Source organism: Tachypleus tridentatus, chromosome 13 (genome assembly GCF_004210375.1).
Source record: "Tachypleus tridentatus isolate NWPU-2018 chromosome 13, ASM421037v1, whole genome shotgun sequence".
In the NCBI taxonomy this organism is placed as follows: Eukaryota; Metazoa; Arthropoda; class Merostomata; order Xiphosura; family Limulidae; genus Tachypleus; species Tachypleus tridentatus.
The window spans coordinates 128455219-128475299 of record NC_134837.1 but is presented as its reverse complement, the minus strand read 5'-3'; the positions used below and the strand labels follow the sequence as shown (position 1 = coordinate 128475299).

Here is a 20081-nt window from a genome sequence, read left to right as displayed (position 1 = left end):
ATTCTGAGATGGTGATGAAGCAAAATTGTGAGATTAGAAAAAACGGTAAGTCTCCTGGACCATTAAATATTTCCCCAAGAGTTTTGAAGGAGAATAAAGATTGGACATGTAAGCCACCTGCCACTACACGTTGTCAGTCTTTGAATAGTGAGCAGATACCAAAGTATTGGAAGATAGCTAATGGAACTCTTCTTTTTAACAATTATTGACCAATTAGTCTAACATCAATTGTTAAAACTTTTATACAAGTTTGTTAAAAGATGTTTCGCAAAGTCATTAAACAGAATTTAGAATTATATTAGGTAGACAACGTGGTTTCACTAAAGAAGTACCTTTCCTTACAAATCTTTTAACGTTCTTTGTAAAATTTACTGTTCATGTAGATGAGAGTAAGGATGTAAATTAGGTGTATCTGGATCTTCAGAATGCATTTGGCAAGATGCGAAAAAAGTATTGTGAAAATATCTATAGATGTGAGGGATACGTTAGCAAATTGGATAGAAGAAAGCAGGGTGTTGTTACTAATGTAGTTCAATCAAACTGGATTAATGTCACGAGTGGGGTACCTCAGGGCTCAGTCTTAGGACCGTTGCTCTTTTTGATTTGAATCAGTTACATAGACGAAGGAGTAGCCAGTACGTTATTTAAATTTGCAGTTGATATTAAGGTCTTTGGTCTTACGAGATGTGAAGAGGGTGCTGCTTATTTACAAAAGAATTTGGATCACTTAATGAGTTGAGCAAATAAATTGCAAATGGGTTTTAATTATAAAAGATGCATGTGTGTTATCATAATTTGAATTATAATTTAAATGGGAATAACCTTAATCGTGGTATGAAGGAACAGAATCTTAATGTAATAGTTGATCAGTCTTTAAAGTCATTCAAGCAGTGTGCTGTTGCTAGTGTAGGGCAAATATGATTTTAGTTTGTATCTACAGAAATATTGAAAACAAGTGTAAAGATATTATAATTTCGTTGCACAGGTCATTGGTTAAGTCAAATTTGGTATGTTATCTTTAGTCTTGTGCTCTTTACATTAAGAAAGACGCTGGATTGTTGGAAAAGGTTTCAGTGAAGGGTTACTATACTTTTGTCTTGGATAGAGATGTTGTCACACGAGTAGAGACTGAAATCTCTCGTATTGTTTACTGTTGAAAAAAGGAGAGTTAGGGGAACTGACTGAGGTGTTTAAAATTTTAAATAGTATTAACAGAGTTGATGTGTCATCTTTTTTTCGTGTTTAACAGTGAGAATAGTAGAACTAAGGGATACAAATATAAATTTAGGTAAGGTTAGGGCTATCTTTAGCTAATACATTTTATCTCTAACAGAGTGGTTGTCCTTCGGTGTGGGTTACATTCGGATGTTTCAGAGGCAGTAAATTTGAGTGAATTTAAGAAAACATTTGATAAATGTGTCAGTGATAAGGAAAGGCTTTCAGATGTAAAATATACATATATATATTATATTTTAATTTAGTCTAAAAGCTAGAAAAGATGAGATGAACCAATAACTCCTATGTTACCCCAACAAAAAATCGCATGTTCAGATACATTAATATTGGTTGATCTATCACACCCTCTAGCGGTAAGCTCGCAAACAATCTGGACATTCATTATAAATTACCTTGTCGTATTCTTTAGTCTTCCACCTTCTGCTCCTTGTAACTCGCCCTCTATAGACTCAGATTGGAACTATAAAATTTTGCACCGTCACATAAGACAGCCAATCAGTGTGAGGAGACATCCTTTGGAATCTCAACAGATCTCGTAATCACTACCAACTTTATATTAGTTGACTATTCTGGTAATTTAGTTCATTTGCACCAATATTACATAACGCCGTTCTTCTGATATGACCAAACTTGTTCATTCTAGTTGGTTGCAACGACTTTATATTTGGATTACTTTACAGTCTTAACAGTTTTCTTCTATTATTTAAACTGTATTCTACTTGTCGGTTCTGGCATCGTGTCTTCTCGATGTATGTCATGCACTTTTATTAATACAGTGTATACTTCCAACATTGTTTACAAACAATCTTATTTACTTGGTCTGTACGGCAGTTTTAACCATTAAAAAAATAACAATACGCAGTTTTGAACATAATTCCTCAAAGTATCTGATCTTACACAATATGAACACAAACAGATTAATAATTAACTAAACAGTTGCCTCATGTTCTCAAGTATAGTTTTGTATTCAATCTTACGTTTGCTGATACTTCGGTAGGAGTTGTATTCGTCCTATTTTAGCCCTGGCTGTTGTAGGGGTAACTGTAGTAATTCCAGTTCATGGAGCAACGTAGGATAAAAACGACAGCTATTTAAACTATCCTTTTAACGCATGTTTACCCCTTAATAAAGCCCTGAAGTCAGCAAGTGGCGAGACGACATCTATTTGGTGCAATACCACACAATATTATCTGCAGTTTAAGGTGAGTATGCGATATAAGAGAAACAGTCATCGGTACGTGGTAAGATGCTCATAACTGACTGTCATCTGTATGCAAGAACAGTAATTCAAAGTAATAGACCACAGTTGATAGTTATTGCAGCTTTGCATTAATAAGAAAGCATAAAACAAACACAACCAACAGTGCTAGTGTTTATAACCATAAAATATTACAAGTACAACAATTTTTTAAACTATTTCCAAATTAACTATCACCTTCAAAAAGCATGGTTAAAATTACCGTTTCACTTAGGAACAAAATTGAGCGTTTGGTAATTTATCGGTTCTCTCGTTTTGAAATATTGAAGTCCGGAGTAAATGTTTTGTTGATATACAGTTTGGATTTATAGCAAAGTCACATCGAGCTATCTGCTGAGTCCATCCAGGGGAATTAATCCGCTGATTTTAACGTTGTAAATAGGTAAACTTACCGCTGTACCAGTGGGAGAGTATATATAAAGTCCAGGACTCGTATTTCTCATGCAGGAGCACTGTAAGTGATTATAATATCTCACAAACTTACGAAGGAAGTCATCCTGTTCACTATATCTCCAAGTAAGCTTACCTGTTTAACTTAGCGAAAAATATTAGTTATTGTTGCAGCATAGATAAGTTAAGTAACAAGGTTTAAAATCACAGACTAGACTATTTTTTACAGGATAAGAAGAAAGCTGTAGCTCCTGGTCTGGGGTGATATCTGTGGTTGTATCCAGTTTTACAGTGTATGTTTTATTTTTTATTGGTTCATAGTAAACCCAGTTAAACATAAAGCTGCACAGTGGAATATTTGTGCCCTACCAACCACTAGTAGATAGGCCACGTTTTCAGAGTTATAACTAAACATTCAGATAAACGTTATTTCTCATAAATACGACAATATAACGATTGTTTTAAACACAGGTTTTGTTCTTTTGAGTCATTCATACACTTCTTTTATTTATGACTTTCATTCATTACTTTGATTTCAACTTTTCACGTATCTGATATGCTCTTAGATCTTGGAAGGTTCACATTCAGGAAAAATTAAATTGTTCTAATCTTTTTATGGCTCGTGGAAACTGAAACAACAAAGGAATTGTCATAACTTCATAACATCTATAATCGTGAAGGGGGCTAAGATATGAACTTAAACTGATACCACTAGATGGCACTACAAACTTAAATTACAAAATTTCTAATCTTGACAAAATAATGTAACGGCTGTTTATATGAAAACTGGTATTATTATAACATCGTTAAATAATAACTGAAGCGATACAATAAAATGTATTAGTAAAACTTAGGATTGTGTATAAAATAACTGTTGTGACCATTCACTGCGATATATCAATCATTTAGACACACAAATAAATGTTAGGTAAACGAACGAATGCTGTCTGAAATAGTACTCAATACATCTCATATTTAATGACTGACAGAAGATATTAAAGTAACTGACAAAAATGCTGCTTAGAACTGAAATTAAAGAACTGTTCTTTGATGGCATTAATCGTAATGCTGAAAGGTATGACTCTTCATGAGTGTAACCCCCCACGATACCAAACCCCTACGTGGCGCTATAAATATTATTAGGATAACAATAATAATAATAAAAGAGAGAGACAAGATGCTGTCTCTTGGAATACGCTTCTAAGATTGATGTTTGGTCCATTGTGAGTTTCTGTATTTTGAAACCAAATTTCGTGAGTGGAAGTGGACTTTTGACGCATAAAACAAACACAACGACAAGCAACTATATTCTCCCAAATTTTATAAAGATAACAATTCATAACAATGAGTCTGTAACTTTAAAGAACGAGGGAACTATTCTTGGCTTGAGTAATGGATGATAATATCCTTAAGTCATGTATCTGGAATACTCTCCTTCTGTCTAATCACGTTGAAAAATCCAGAAGGAGATCAATAGAGGTAGGAGAGAGGTGACTAGTGTCTCGTAATGAATGTTATCTAGTTGAGGTACTGCAAAACCAACTAAAACCAGTCGATTTTCGTCACAGAGACTAACAACTCGAAAAGAAGGTGGTGGTCCTTTGAATCTTCTCTTCATGGTGAAGAAGGCAGAAAAACACGCAGAAATGGTGGATCGTGAAAAAACGTATTATCCAATGGTGTTTGCAATACCTCGTAATTCAGATACTTTTTAGTCATTGGATTGCAAGAACCAATATACTTTGGAGATAAATTTCACACTAACTTGAATTTAGTGGTGGAGAAGTACTGAAAGTTATGTTAATCCAAGTTTTCTCCTGATTTAGATGTATGAGTTGCCAAACATAGCCACAAGTCTGTTGATAGGCTGTGTGGTTTATAAGAGGGTGACAACTGGGAAAGAACCTTTCACGCTCCTTCTCAGTCAGATATCTACCATGGAAAGAGAAGTGTAAGAAAACATGTCAAGATTTTAGCGTTTGCTAGAATAGGTAAATACAATCAGTGACAGTCAAACCAACCAGTCTCCTGGATAGTAGTGAAGGAAGATTAGTTTGTCTCCTTTAGCTTCCACCATGTCACACGAGTGAAATAGAATTGTCAACGACCCATCTCTCTCTCACTATGATGGAAAAATTATCACTGCCTTGGAAATCATTGTCCGCTTTCGAAAGAACACCAGAAAGAAGATAAAATGATAGATCAATGTTGATACTGAAGCCTGATTGTGAACATATTCTTTAGTACTGAAAAAAGAAATGTTTTGATATGAGAACATACATTTCACAGATCAATATCAGCATCAATAGCTTCACCATCTTAGAGTCCAATAAATTCTACCAGAAGTTAGAACCAAGATGGATATTGTTCATTAAAATCGCCAATCATAATCGAAATATTCTCCTGGTGAAAACGTGAAGAGAGCAAGGTGTTATGGTGCAGGAAACATGAACATTAATAGCTTTCAGAGATGTATAGTAATAGATGATATAATCCTGATAGAAATTATCCCCTGGCGATAAGTAAAAAAAGAAAAACATAGTGTTATAGAGCCATCGATGAAAATGCGGATGGCAAAAGCCTACAGTAATGTATTGAGTTATAGAGTCATGTAGGATACATTCTAGTCATCCAGCAGTGTTTACACACAACCTGTTCTCACTGTAGAATGGAAGCTCGTTTTGGAATAGAAAATATTCCTTATTCAGGTATAACATAATGATCATATGTTTAAAAGAACATGACCCAAATAGTGAAATAACATTGTAGTTCTGAGCGAGATGTTAATAAATGATAGAAAACGAATAGAAACAGTAATTTTGAAAAGAAAAAGGTTCACAAAAATATGTGTTTGTGTAAAAGTAATGTCCTGATCAATTAGGAGACTTATAAAAATAATTATTCTGCAACTGAAAATACTAAATATTAATAAAAACTGATAGAAATTAAATCGCATTATGAAAACTATATAAATGAGAAAATAAAGATAATACGTATAGAACAATGTTATTAAAGGAATGTTCAGGAGGGTTAAAGAGTTAAACAGCAGGAAGTTTGTGCAACGTACTGATGATTGTATTTTACGTTTTGTATGAGATATAAGTAGTTTTCACCTTGATAAACGATTGATTTTGTTACGTTGTAGTGTTTTTCTTATGTTGGTCAGAATAATTTCTGGTTTTTATAAACTTACTATCGCAGAATCATACTTTATCATAATATGACTTTGGGAAGGAAACAATAGGAACTTAGATGAATTATCCGCTTTAGAAATTCACTGGACTGTAGAAGATGAAAATGCATTTTAATGATTCGTGAAATATTTTTGAGCTACGAGTAACTGGAGTTTGATCAGTTATTAGATATGGGTCGGATGACAGGTTTGGTCGTGGAGATGTCTCAGAATATCTTTTGTCTCTACTAAAATTCAGTTTAGGATGTTATCCAATAAATATTTTATTTATCTCCAATGGACGTATAAAGATACACATACTCTCGTTTTAGAACTGGAGCAACTTCATCAGTGTGGCCAATTTACTGATCTAGAAAAGGTTTGGTTATTTGGATCTTTCAAAAAGGAGGGTGTCACCAATGTTTAGAAAGTAAGGATGTATTTTGTTGTCTCTAATGATAAGAATCCTTATCTAGAGTCACTTACAATTTTAGTAAACATTGAGGAAAAGTTAAATTTTAAGGTTATGTCAGTATACAAGTTAGAGATAGATTAATAAGTAAACGTTTACAGATACGAAATACCAGTATTGAAATAAGACTTGAGTTTATATATCTTAATTAAATTTGTGTACTTTGCTCCAAACGTTTATACCTTTTCTAGTATAGATATTAATATGTTAAAAGTTATTAGACTTGAGATAGAAAAAGACGTTACTTGATCAGTAAAACACGTTATTCAACGTAGTTCTAACTAACAGTTCTTATGGTTGTATCTTATTGATCCGTGGTTTGATCGTTCAACAGATATGTCGAATAGGTCATCCTTCAAATCACAAATATGAATGTTTGGTTTGTTTTAAATTTTGTGCAAAGCTACATAAGAGCTATCTGCGCTAGCCGTCCCTAATTTAGCAATGGAAGTCATCACCACCCACCGCCAACTCTTGGGCTACTCTTTTAACCAATGAATAGTGGGATTGACTGTAACATTATAATGCCCCCACGTCTGAGAAAGCGAGCATGTTTGGTGCGACGGAAATTCAAACCCAAGTCTTTCAGATCACGAGTCGAGCGCCTTAACCACCTTGCCATATAGTACCATTATATAGTACCTTTATATAATAGGTGACAACCTGCTTGAATAAAAAGTATGGCAAAATATACTTCATTGTAGACACAATGCATACATATAAATTTAGGCATATATATAGCGAGGGAGAGCACAATACATACATGTTAATCTTCACCAACTATTATGTACTCTTCTTTAAACACCTAACAACGTTTCATATTCATACAAAAAATTGGCTCCAGCTGTATCATACAGGTACTGAAAAAGACAGATTTTTGTCGGTGAAGAATGTTTCAGTTGTTTGTGTGTCTTTTAATTTCCAGAAGAAGTATTGTTTTCTGCAACTGTTTACGTTCCTCCTAAGGAAAAGTCACTTTACGACCAAGGAACAACAAATAAAATGCAGCTAGAAACTGATATAAAAGAGATCAAAAACGGAAGAAATGACACGAAGAAAGAGAATGAAAAAATACCGGAAGAAAATATGGAATTCGAAGACATTTTCGTGAAAGTCGGAAGCTATGAAATCTTCCAGAAACGTTTAATGTTTTATTTTTTGTTACCTCTCTCCATTCCTATAAGCTGGGCTACTTATAATAAGGTTTTTATTATGTCAGTTCCAGACCACTGGTGTTACGTTCCTGAAATAGTGAAAGCTAAAGATGATGTTAATTCGGTTAAATCGACATGACTTACAAATGCCAAGTTACTGTCAAACGTACGCCCTAAATTACAGCACCGATTTGCCATGTCTGATAGAAAACTCAAATTCAAAAGAGGTTTACAAACATCATACTTTATCTTCAAACGTTTCTGCTCAAGTATATCGGAACGGTTGGGATTACGACTGAACACTGTATGACTTTACAGCTTCCACTCATGTAAGTAATGTTGTTATTCATTATTATTTATCCTTAACATAACGTATAACAACATATTAAATACTAAAGTCATATCTTGAAGTGACTTAATTGGAATAAGACATCTATATGGTCATTATCTATAGACCACCTTTGTTAAATACTTGAAGTCATCTAATAATGTTTTGGTGAAACAAATGGAGAGTTCTGTCGATACAGTAAAACCACAAGTGATCGTCTAACAAGTGGAGAGTTGTATTGAACCAATAAAACCACAGGCTATAGTCTTCTACCGAAATATTGGGGAAAAGTTACCAAAATTCCTTCTGTTTAACTCAGATTTCACAATACCCCCATAAAATGTACAAATACAATTAGATTTTAGGCTTAATTCTAAAAGAACAATAAAAATCAAACTCTCGTGGACAAATCATTTCCATAAGGTCCTCACGAGCAGCAATAATCTTGAGACTGTTTGTCTCAAGCTCATTGGAGGCATGAATAAAGAATGCCACAGCAAAACAAGCTTCAGAGTGCCTAAAGTGTATATCAGACCTCAATCTTGGGTTGTGCCGTATTCAAACTATAGAATCAACAAGACAATACAAGTAACATTCCCCTCACAATAAAGGACTATCTTGAACGACTAAATAATTTACCACCTCTGAAAAATACAATATTCAAACTAACTACTAAATAATATCTGAAATCCTTTACCAGAAGCAAACATAGCTTGGAATTTTCCAATATTGTTACCAAATCCTCCTTATGGATAAATCACCCATTGATCTACCTGTATTATAATCACGTCTATCTGTATTATAATCAAGTCTACCTGTATCATGATCAAATCTATTTGCTCCTTCAGTAGTTTTTATTATAATTACAGCAATACTCAGTTTACTTGTACAATTAACATTCCATTCTACATCTCAAGGTAGAATATTCGGCGTTTGACCGTAAAAGTGGCGTATTTCCTGGTTCTCGCCTCCCCCCCTACACCAACATTTTGTCAAGCTTTATACCGTTGCATTCGCTCCCCTTTAAAGGGCCGTTTTTTTATTTTTACCAGCTTTGACTCTTTTTATCACTTTATAGCTCTACCTGACCAATTTCTTTTGATTATTTGATTAATTAAACTACTCCAAGTTTTTCCTAAGTCCAGAACTTCATTCAAATTGATTCAAAACTTAAAACTTCTCACTTCTGCACTTGGTTCCCACTATCATCCTATGATCTCCACAGTAGCAACATTGTGGTGTAAACATACACACGTCTTCACTCGGTTTTTATCCGATCGTCACTCGACGCACGACAACGTTTTTCTCTCTGACGTGTCCTATTCTATTGTCAATATCTGTTGGTTTTTACAGTTTGTAGATTAGAGCGTCATGAAATATCTGTAACAGACATTTTAAATTGGTGAATTAGTAGAATAATGGAGAGAATTATGAATATTGGTCTTATAATTATAAGAGAAGAATAAGACGTTAAATGTAAGCTATAAACTTAAACAAACATTAAATTAAATACATTGACACACAAGTTACTATTTAATTATTTCTCTGAATAGGAAATGCAAAAAACAATAAAGAAATAAAAGTGCTATAGCACTTTTAGGAAATACTTTCGTGATAGGGAAATAATCTTAGATATTGTTAAATAAAATAACAAATACTAATTATTGTTAAAATGAAAACACTTATTAATCTCATTAGTGCTAAACAAAGTTAACGACACTTCTTTAAACTAATAACATTAGTTTAATCATATTTAATGCTAAATTCAGTAAAATAAAAAATTAATAATAATAACACGGGTGGCTCAGCGGTATGTCTTCGGACTTCCAACATTTCGGTACTTGTGGTGGGCAGAGCACAAATAGCCCATGGTGTAGTTTTGTGCTTAACTCAAAACAACAAAATTAAAATACTTTTCATATATTTATATTTTTGAAAATATTTTACTTTATGACTGAGATGTCAACTGTTTATAAGTTTAGTAACAGTTAAAGTGTTCTGCCCACGTGCTAATATAAAACTTAACTTAACATAGAGGTCGCTTTGTTACGTAATAATTACTTTTTATCCACTGTGGCTAGTAGAACCGACTGTGGTTCACTGGATAACGTGTGGAATTGTTGATCTACTTGTTCATAGTTCAGGTTTTGTAACAGAATAAATGAAAACATCAGATATAACTTATCTCAGTACTTTGTAGCCATGGATATTTTATAAGAATGAGGAACAAGTCCTATTATAGAATCAGCAAGAGACAATGATGGGTGATAATGACTAGACAGACTAGCATAAAAAATCTTTCTAAAATCTGGGCGATACCGGGTAACACTTCTAGTTTAACATAGTTTTATGAATTTGTTATCATATTTATATTGTGGCATTAATGTATGAAATATTTTACAAACAAGATGCAATTTCGTACTTCATAATCATCAAGAGAAAAAAATCCACTTTCATGTATTGAATCATCTAGAGAAAAAAGTGGAATAAGATAAAGTTGCTGGCTTGACTTTAATTTCATTTTACATGTTCAACCCTTCTTCTACCACGTGAAAGTGCTCTACCAGTTATTGTGACCGGATTCAAAGTCATTGTAATTTCATGTCAACTTAATCCTTTCTCTTTCCACATAGTTGATTTTGTGGCAGATAGCATAATTATATTTTATAATCTGGGCCAACTGTTAACTTTTTCATAAACGACATTTTAATTCTTCATACAATCCTTTAGCGTGTGAGGTTAAATAAATGATATATTAGTACATGTATAGTTAATAATCTGTATCTAAACTGTCCCAGAATACTGTATTCTAAATTAAATTTGCACTAAAAATGTATATGTTAAAGATAGAATTATCTGTTTGGCTAGCAGACGATAGACTCGTATGTCAACAAAGATTCGTCGTTTTTCACACCTTCGCGTGACCTTAACATTGAACGCGGCAGACGAATAAGCCAACAATAAACAAATAGATTTTGAGTTTTATACATATAAGTAAATTTTCACTTTCCTACACTGATAAGCTTTCGGGAGAATGAATAAAATGTATTAACTAAAGTTTAACTTTTGCTGAACTATATAAACCCAAACATAAGGCCAAAACCTAATAAGAAAAATAATTGCTACTGAGAAGCTTCAGTCTTTTATTGTTAATCGGTGTTGCTTATAACCAAAGGAGGATGCTTTAATTTTTGGCATTGTAGTAGTTTAGTCAAAATAATTAATTAATGGTAAACATTTCACAGAACTCCAAATATCTGGTGAGTTAAACAAAATAATACAAATACCAACATTATGATCTACATTTTTTCTTATAAAAAAGAAAGTTTAATTAATCTTTATTGTTTCTAAGATTTGGGAATTTTATATTATTTGAAAGTATTTACTTTATTCTATCAATATGTGAGTAATCTTTATGCATCCGGTTTGTTATTTTTCAAATAAAAGTTACAATTCTGTTTTCTCTTCATTATAGAGTTGCCTATCGCTACAACAGCTCTGGCCATCATAGGTAAATTTGTTTGTGTAGGTGCCATTGTTGCTATATTTTAGCAGGCAGCAGAACTCATGTCAGGAATCTTGGAATGGGAACTAGTGCCACCATTGCCTGTGTAATGATGGTTTGTGCTCCTTATATCGTCTATCTGGTAATCTCTTCTGGTTCTTCTGTACATATAAACACTGTTGAGAGACATATTATAGAACCATATTTAAATCTAGTTCAAATGAAACTTAAAGCTACACATGTTACATTACTCAAATTACTGAGTCTCATTTGTATTTTTTTTTCTCATATAATTTTTATAATTTATTTTTTAAAAGATAGATCCTTGATGTCAAAGAAAACATTAGTAAGTACAATATACCAAATTATGCTTTAAATAAAACAATTTAATTTTGACGGAAAATATCGTTTTATAATATAAAATACAGGGTAGCCCATAATTATCTTTTCTATATTTTTAAATGCGGTAATTAATTAACAAAGGAAATACAACCATGTCATTTCCAACATCTTGTATCACAACAGTTTTTATAAATATCGCAGTAGAGTTCAAATTATGTGCACCTTTAGTGGTTCTCATCACGATTTAGCAATATTCCATATCATTCCACGTTCACTTCAACAGTACAGTGTTGATGGCGTCCGTTTTTCTGTTCTTTATCCCCGTGATGTTTGCTAAAGGTATACGATACATGATATCCTTAACATACCCCCATACTTATTTCATGCACAATTGGAAACAATTAACAGATAGATTGAGCGTGGATTTTGTAGAATATTAAGATTAATTTTTTCTCTGGTGTTTTATAAAATTGACACAATGTTTTAGCATATTTGTCACAGAAAGTCTCGACGTAGCTTTGTAAACAAATACAAGAGACACCGAGGTACTTGTTTATTAGGATATTTTATACTTCAGATACGTTCTATTAATTTAATTTCTTACAGACTACACACATCTAGAGATGGATTTAGAAGAATTGACAAGAAGATAGTTGGTTCTACTGTGGAAGAGCAGGATCTGGAACCTTTACAACTGTATAATTTTGATGCTGTATTTACTCTAACTGTTATCTTAAATAAACTTTTAGCTTAATTCTTTTTACTTACTTAAGATTTTTGAGCATTTTATTCTTTTGGCATGGCTATAATAATTCTCTATAAGTGTGTTTACTAAACGTTTACTTCTAAATATTTTTCAGACGAATCTTTACTTCCAGAGACAAAAGTTCACACTATTTCATGATTTTAGAGTATAATCTGTTATCATATCGTTTAAATATGTGTAATTTAAAGCAGAAATATAACTTCTCATCTCTCTACTATATTTACTTATTCCTGTTAGAAATAGACTCATACTAATGCACCTGACAAGATACTGTTTATTGCTATAATGAATAACAGGTATATTTACAGTTTATTAACTGAAATGTTGAAATATAATTAGTCTAACTTATATGAGATAAGGGTTAGGTGAAGCTGTACTAACTGAAAATTTGCAAGCAATTAAATATAATTTATTTTTATTTTTTTCACCGGAAATATATAATGGATTTTAAAGAGAACAATATCATCTCGACTCCCCCCCCCCTTGCAACTCGTGCGGCGCATACGACTGCCAATGATATCGTCCGTTCGATACCAGGATTCATCAATTCGTACGGAAATACACTAGATAATGTTTTAACGGGCCAATATAGAAACATTTGTAACAAGTTCAACATCATTTTTCTGACCTAATGACACACAAATACCACCTCGCCAGCATAAACCATTATTTACTATCAGAAGAATAACTTTTATTTATATATTTAAAAATGGCTGGTATAGATGGAGGAAGCACTAGTAGAGGATCGAACAACGTTTCGGCCTTCTTCGGTCATCGTAAGGTTCACAAAATATGTTTGTTAACAAATGGTTTCATAATAAAAATGTAATACGTGATTACAATGGTTAATGAATATTTAGTTTTTTTATATTTTTAAATAAAAATTAACACCTTGTTATCTTACCTGAAAGAATACCTAATAAAATAGCAAAAACAAAGTATATATACATTGTCCCATTTAAACGTAGAAACAATACGTAGGCCTAACGCCACATTCCTAAGAAATGAGACACAAATAACACAAAGTTCACCCATGTAGATGTGAATTTTTCATATCTGTCGTAACATATCATCAGTACGAAACCTGTCACAGAATAGATCTGGAAGACATTCTTCATCTATATTAATCCAAAACTAAAGAAAAAAAAATCTGTGTAAAATTTACAGAAATAATCACAGCAAACGACTGCTCACTAAACAGTAATAATAGCCTTAGCTACGTCAGCTTCATTTGTTAATGTTTGTGTGTTTTTGGAAATTCGCACAAAGCTACTCGAGGGCTATCTGTGCTCTCCGTCCCTAATTTAGCAGTGTAAGACTAGAGGGAAGGCAGCTAGTCATCAACACTCACCGCCAACTCTTGGGCTACTCTTTTACTAACGTCACATTATAACGCCCCCACAGCTGGGAGGGCGAGCATGTTTGGCGCGACCGGGATGCGAACCCGCGACCCTCAGATTACGAGTCGCACGCCTTAACACGCTTGGCCATGCCGGGCCCCTTAATTTGTTAAAATCTATCCAGTGTTGACATATATACGAGACTTGATCTTTACCTGTATTATGTCACCAGCTGACACTTGTATCACATTTATTATCTGTGCCTTTTGTCTTTGTAACGATATGTAAACTTAAATTATTTCAAACAATAACTAATTTCTCTTGATATAGCGAAACTGGATTAAAAGTAGAACATAGAACATCTATGACATTTATATTTCTTTAAAATGTGGTCATAAATTGTATTCCGTAATCAAAAGAACTGAACCATCTCTTTGTATTTTGAATTTGGCGCAAAGCTACACGAAGGCGATTTGCGTTAACCATCCCTAATTTAAGACCAGAGGGAAGGCAGTTAGTCATCATCACCCACCGCCAACTGTTGGGCTACTCTTTTACCAACGAATAGTTGGATTGACCGTCATATTATATCGCCCCCATGGGTGAAAGTGCGAGCATGTTTGGTGTGACTTGGATTCGAACCTGCGATTCTCAAATTACCACCTGGTCATCCCGGGCCTCATCCATATCTTTAAACCTATATACTTAAATCTAGCCTTTACATTTCTTTTCGAACGTGACCAATTATTCATTATGGTAAGCTTAAAAAATTGTTACAAAAATTAAACTGAGAAAAATTCAAAACACAAAACAAATTTATTTTGAATTTTAAAACCTAATTTACTTCGTAATAAGTTTCATTACATTATGTCCGTTTTCTTGTAGATAGAATATTGGCCTAGTACGTTTTATAAAATTAGATTCAACAACAGGGGAATAGAATATTAACATTCTAACCGACTACCAATAGATTGAACGTCATCACAAGGTGATATCTATGTGACAAATCCGTTAAAATTGAATCCACCTTCTTAATGGTTTGACATTGGCGCAAGAAATATCCATGATTGGACAAAATTTTTCGTTTTGTTTTATATTACCATTTTTGTTCGAATTTTCCGTTGTTATTTCTGTCTGATCTATTCCTTGCAAAATGCCCGTCAGTGGAACAGATGTATGTCTTCGGAGTCACACTGTTAGACCCGGGTTTTGATACTCCAGATGGAATGAGTACAGCCATTCTATTGTGTAGTTTTCTGCTAAATTCCAAACAAGCAAACCTTCTGAAAACTTAAAATTATCTGTGCTACAAGCGAAGCTGTTATATCTTCATTGGTTGTTAATTAATTGGCTGTAACGTAATATGTAGACAATTGTCGAGATGCTATTTAAATTATCTAAGCGCTTGGCAACAACTGTTACTGTGTCGGCTTGATTAAGACGAAGAAGTGAAATTGTTCATCAAATCTACTAATGTAATGACACGTTAGAGTTAGAGAAGGCATTTGTAACAAAATTATTTAATTTATTTTAAAACTGCATTTTATTAATTAATATTTTAATTTAATACTGTTTGTTATCACTTAATATTTTAATTTAATAGTATATGTTGTTAATTAATATTTTAATTTGATAATGGTTGTTATTACTTAATATGTTAATTTAACACTGTATGTTATTAATTAATAGTTCAACTTAATGCTGTATGTTATTAATTAATATTTTAATACTGTTTGTTATTACTTAATATTTTAATTTAATACTGTATGTTTTTAATTAATATTTTAATTCAATACTCTTTGTTTTTAATTAATATTTTAATTAATACTGTATGTCATTAATTAATATTTAAATTAAATACCGTAGGTTATTAATTAATATTTTGTTAATTTTTATCATTTGTTTATTGTTTATTCATTTATTATGGTCTGTTTGTTTGTTTGTTTGATTGATTTTAAGAACAAAGCCTCAATAGGCTATCTGCTTTGTCCATTGAAAGGAATCGAATCCTGAGTTCTAGCATTCTAAATCCACCGACATACCACTACCACACTGGAGGACATTTCAGTTTGATAGTACATTTTAGTAAATATTTATGAGTGAAAACTGAATAAAAAGTCGAATTTAACAGCCTAGTCATTGTATTATCAAAATGAAATGTCCTCCTGGCGAGCTCCGAGTGACTCAGCGGTATGTCTGCGGAGTTACAACGCTAAAATCCGGGTTTCGATACCCGTGGTGGGCAGAGCACAGATAGCCCATTGAGTAGCTTTCTGCTTAATACAAAACAACAACAACCTCCCGCTGAACAGTTGCTAGATGGAAACAAGACAGAGTAAGACGATTACATTAATTAATATCTTGTTAAGAATAAATTGAGAAGTTTAAAGAAAGATAAAGTTTCTGTATTTGCACAAGAGTTTTGAAGGTAGTTAAGATCGTAAACTATTTTATATCATATTTTGTACATTCTTGAACTGTAGACAGTTATCTTGGAAGATACAATCTGTTCATTTCTCAGATAAATAGTTCTGTAGTGTTCAGGAATCTGATGTATTTCCACGTATTCATCTTCTAATAATATCCGATGCTATAGAAAAGAAAAACAATATCTTAATGAAACTTAAATACCTGTCAAACATTAAAAACAATGAATTATATTTTCCAGTAATATCTAACGATGAATAAAACTTTTACAACATTTTAACGACAGGTAAATACTGTTCAAACATTAAGGAAAAATAAGTTATACATTTCAGTAATATCTGATGATGTAGGCAAAAAAAATACAACACACTAATGACAGATAAATGACCCGTGCGTTTTCGATAAGTGGACATTTCTTCTTTAGGTTACACTCGGGCTATGGGTATTAAACCGTGCTCACCTAAGGGGTCTGTGTTGTCATTGTTCCTCCTGTTCCAGTTCCCGTTCCTTGACCGTTTGTTCCACCACCACCTCCTCTGCCTCTAAATGGCCCTCCCTTCATGTTTCTACCTCTTCCTCTACCACGACCAGCATGCATGGTAACAGTGGAGATCAAAGCTAGTACCAAAAGTAGGACAAGGACTTGTTTCATGTCAGTAGGTGGATGCTAGTCGTTATTGTTACTTCAAGTTGGTTGTGACGGTTTATAATAATGATACACTTTGTAAAATAGAGTGGTTTATATACGTATTTTCTTGTCCTTGTGTGTCGTTTAATGAGTAATATTGTTTCACATTTTGTGTTTCTTGGTATTTACTTGGGAATGAATCATCTACTAGTGTAATAACAAGTCACATTGAAAACAAAGCTGAGAATTCTTTAACAAACGTGTTTTCTCTGTATTTTGGTATTTAAAGTATAATAATTCTCTTTAATGTATATTTAAACGTATATTTACAGTAGATTAAACTCTTATGATTTCACTCACTCAGTTAACAATAACTAAATAAAACCTAAGTCTGTATAGCTTTTCTACACACATACTGAATAAACACTTGTATGTATGCAAGCTGCCATTTGTATACAACTATACGGCGATAAATACAAATAATGACAGTTGTTGCTTTTGTAATAAATACAAATACGTCATCTGTCAGGTGTACAAATAAGGATAGACGAGGTTTTGTGATAAATATAGTTATTCTTTTAACATCAAATTTTACACGTGATGACAAACTGTGTTTTATTCAGTTTATATTCGTTTCAATCTTTGAATGAAACTTTCGTTCATATTAGTACTAAACAAAATACTGTTCGAAATCAGAATTGCTTTATTCCATTCTTAATGACGTAGTCCTGAATGAAAAGATAACTTTAACAGATTCCTGTCTCGTTCGAGTATTCACGTTTGATACGAAGTGCATCTCACTGATTACTATTTGTGATATTGTATCCTATTAAGATATTATTTTTATCACACTGATCCTCACACGAATTACGATTTACAAATATAGCATACTGCCATTTAATTCAAAATTAGTTGCTCATTAAAAGGGAATATAAATAGTTCCAATAAGCACACCCATAACCCGAACACAACTTAAAGAAGAAGGGTCCACCTTTTGAATGTGCTCTGATTAAAGTGTTTTTAGTCATTTCTATCAAGACTTCTTGTAACTATGTGTTTTTCTAACATGATGGTTTATAAGGGTTACTATATTAGCAAATTTGTGGTCAGAGTAACATTTCGGTGGTAAGTGACATATTAAAATGTTGAATCAGCACTTAGTCAATGTTCTCCAAAATTGATATCAAGAATAAATAGAATTTTCACACCCTCAGTAACTGACAATGATAATAAAAGATTCAGTCGTGTTTTATATTTTTAGGCACACGTTTCCCTCTGATACAATACCATACTGTTATGGATATTTCTTGCCATGATGCCAAAGTGTTAGGCAGGTGGATACAATTTTAACATTTATTTCACAGATAGCATACTGTGATGACGTTCAATCTAATGGTAGTCAACTTAGAATGTCAATATTCTATTCTCCAATTAATATATCTAATTTTCTAGAACATATTAGATAAACATCCTGTCGTCAAAGTGGCAGATATATGTAATGAAAGTAGATTTTAAAATTTAAAACAAATTTATTTTATGTTTTGATTTTTCTCTCTATTACTCAATAATATTATTTATTTATCTCAGTTTAATTTTTGCAACAATTATCTTCAACTTATTATAACGAAGAATTGACTATGTTCAAAAACCAATATATGAGAGGACATTAAGTTTCTAGACTCAAAGTGATGGCTCAATTATTTTGATTATAGAACACAATTTACGACCACATTTTAAAGAAACAAAAATACCAGAGATGTTCTACTTCTAATTCAGTGCAGACGTATTATGGGAAATTAGATAGCTGTTAGATATAATTTAAGTTTAACGTATCGTTACAAAGACAAAGAGAATAAATGTGACACAAGTGGTGTCAGCTGGTGACACGATACAGGTAAAGATCAAGTCCGGTTGGATATGTAAACAGTGGACAGATTTTAACAAATAAAACTTATGTAGTTAAAGGCCATTATTACTGTTTAGTGAGCAGTCGTTTGTTTTGATTATTTCTGTAGTTTTTACACAGACTCTTTCTTCTTTAGTTTTGTGTTGGTATAGAAGAAGAATTTCTTCCCAAACTATTCTGTGACAGGTTTCATATTGATGATATGTTACGGCAGATATCAGGAATTCACCTCTACACGTGTGACCTTGGAGATTGTAAGGTGTTAATCTTTATTTAAAAAATATAAAAACTAAAAAAGTCATTAACCGTTGTAACCACGTATTACACTTTTATCATGAAACAATTTGTGAAAAAAAATTAAACTTTGATATTAAAATTAAGTTGCTGAAAGTAGTATAGTAGAAAAATATTGTAATTATATATTTCTTTTATAACAGTTTATAATTTGATTATTATAATAGATAACCGTTCTTCCTGTTCTTCTACAGTGGAACTGACGTTCTTGTTGTCAATCCTTTTAACTCCACCTCTAGATCTGTGTAGTCTGTACGAAATTAAATCGTTAGAACGTATCTGAAGAATAAAATATCAATACCGAGTCACTTTAATAAAACAACTGAAACAGAATGAACTTTATTATTCTAGACAATCCAAGATAATTTTGTCTGTTAACTGTTTTAGTAATAGTTTATTTAATAATCTTTCTTCACTTTAATTCTGAAATTTATCACATTTTGATAAATCTTTCAAACTTAAACATTTAAATAGAAACTTTTCTAAGAAATAAATAATGAAATAATAACTAACAAATTAAGAGCTATCATTAAACATATTAAAAGTTCTATCTCTTAATAACATCTTTATTTGTTTACTTAGCTGTTCATATGACGTTTATTTATTTAATCTTGTATACCTTCATTGCATTAGTCATAGGGTTGTTTTCATGTCAATTTAGAGGTTCAGGAGAAGTCTACTCTTGACAACTTGAGCGTTATTCATGAAAATACACTTATTAAAGACTTTTTCAACAAAGTTATTAATTTATAAGAGAACATTAATATAATAATATAGCTGTGTTTATTCTATTTAATAAGAGTAAATAAGACTAACTAGGTTGTGTATTTTATTTTGAATATTTAAATTTACAAAATAATAAT

At 32.3% G+C, this 20081-nt stretch overlaps 2 long non-coding RNA genes across 5 annotated transcripts in view; one reads left to right on the top strand and one right to left on the bottom strand.

Moving 5' to 3' along the window:
• The window catches only part of LOC143238788 (uncharacterized), a 34462-nt gene that overhangs the window by 9842 nt on the left and 4539 nt on the right, over positions 1 to 20081 (top strand). For 2 of the 4 annotated variants that reach the window (XR_013020761.1, XR_013020759.1), the window contains exons 2-3: positions 6389 to 6486; positions 11486 to 11657. This is a non-coding gene — a long non-coding RNA (uncharacterized LOC143238788). Of the gene's footprint in view, positions 1 to 6388; positions 6487 to 11485; positions 11658 to 12463; positions 12621 to 20081 lie in introns of those variants that run through there. The other 2 variants (XR_013020762.1, XR_013020760.1) reach the window with 2 other exon arrangements.
• Positions 16354 to 17772, bottom strand: LOC143239504 (uncharacterized). The gene is made up of 2 exons (XR_013021217.1): positions 16851 to 17772; positions 16354 to 16553 (listed from the first exon to the last, which is right to left on the bottom strand). It is a non-coding gene; the product is annotated as an uncharacterized LOC143239504 (long non-coding RNA).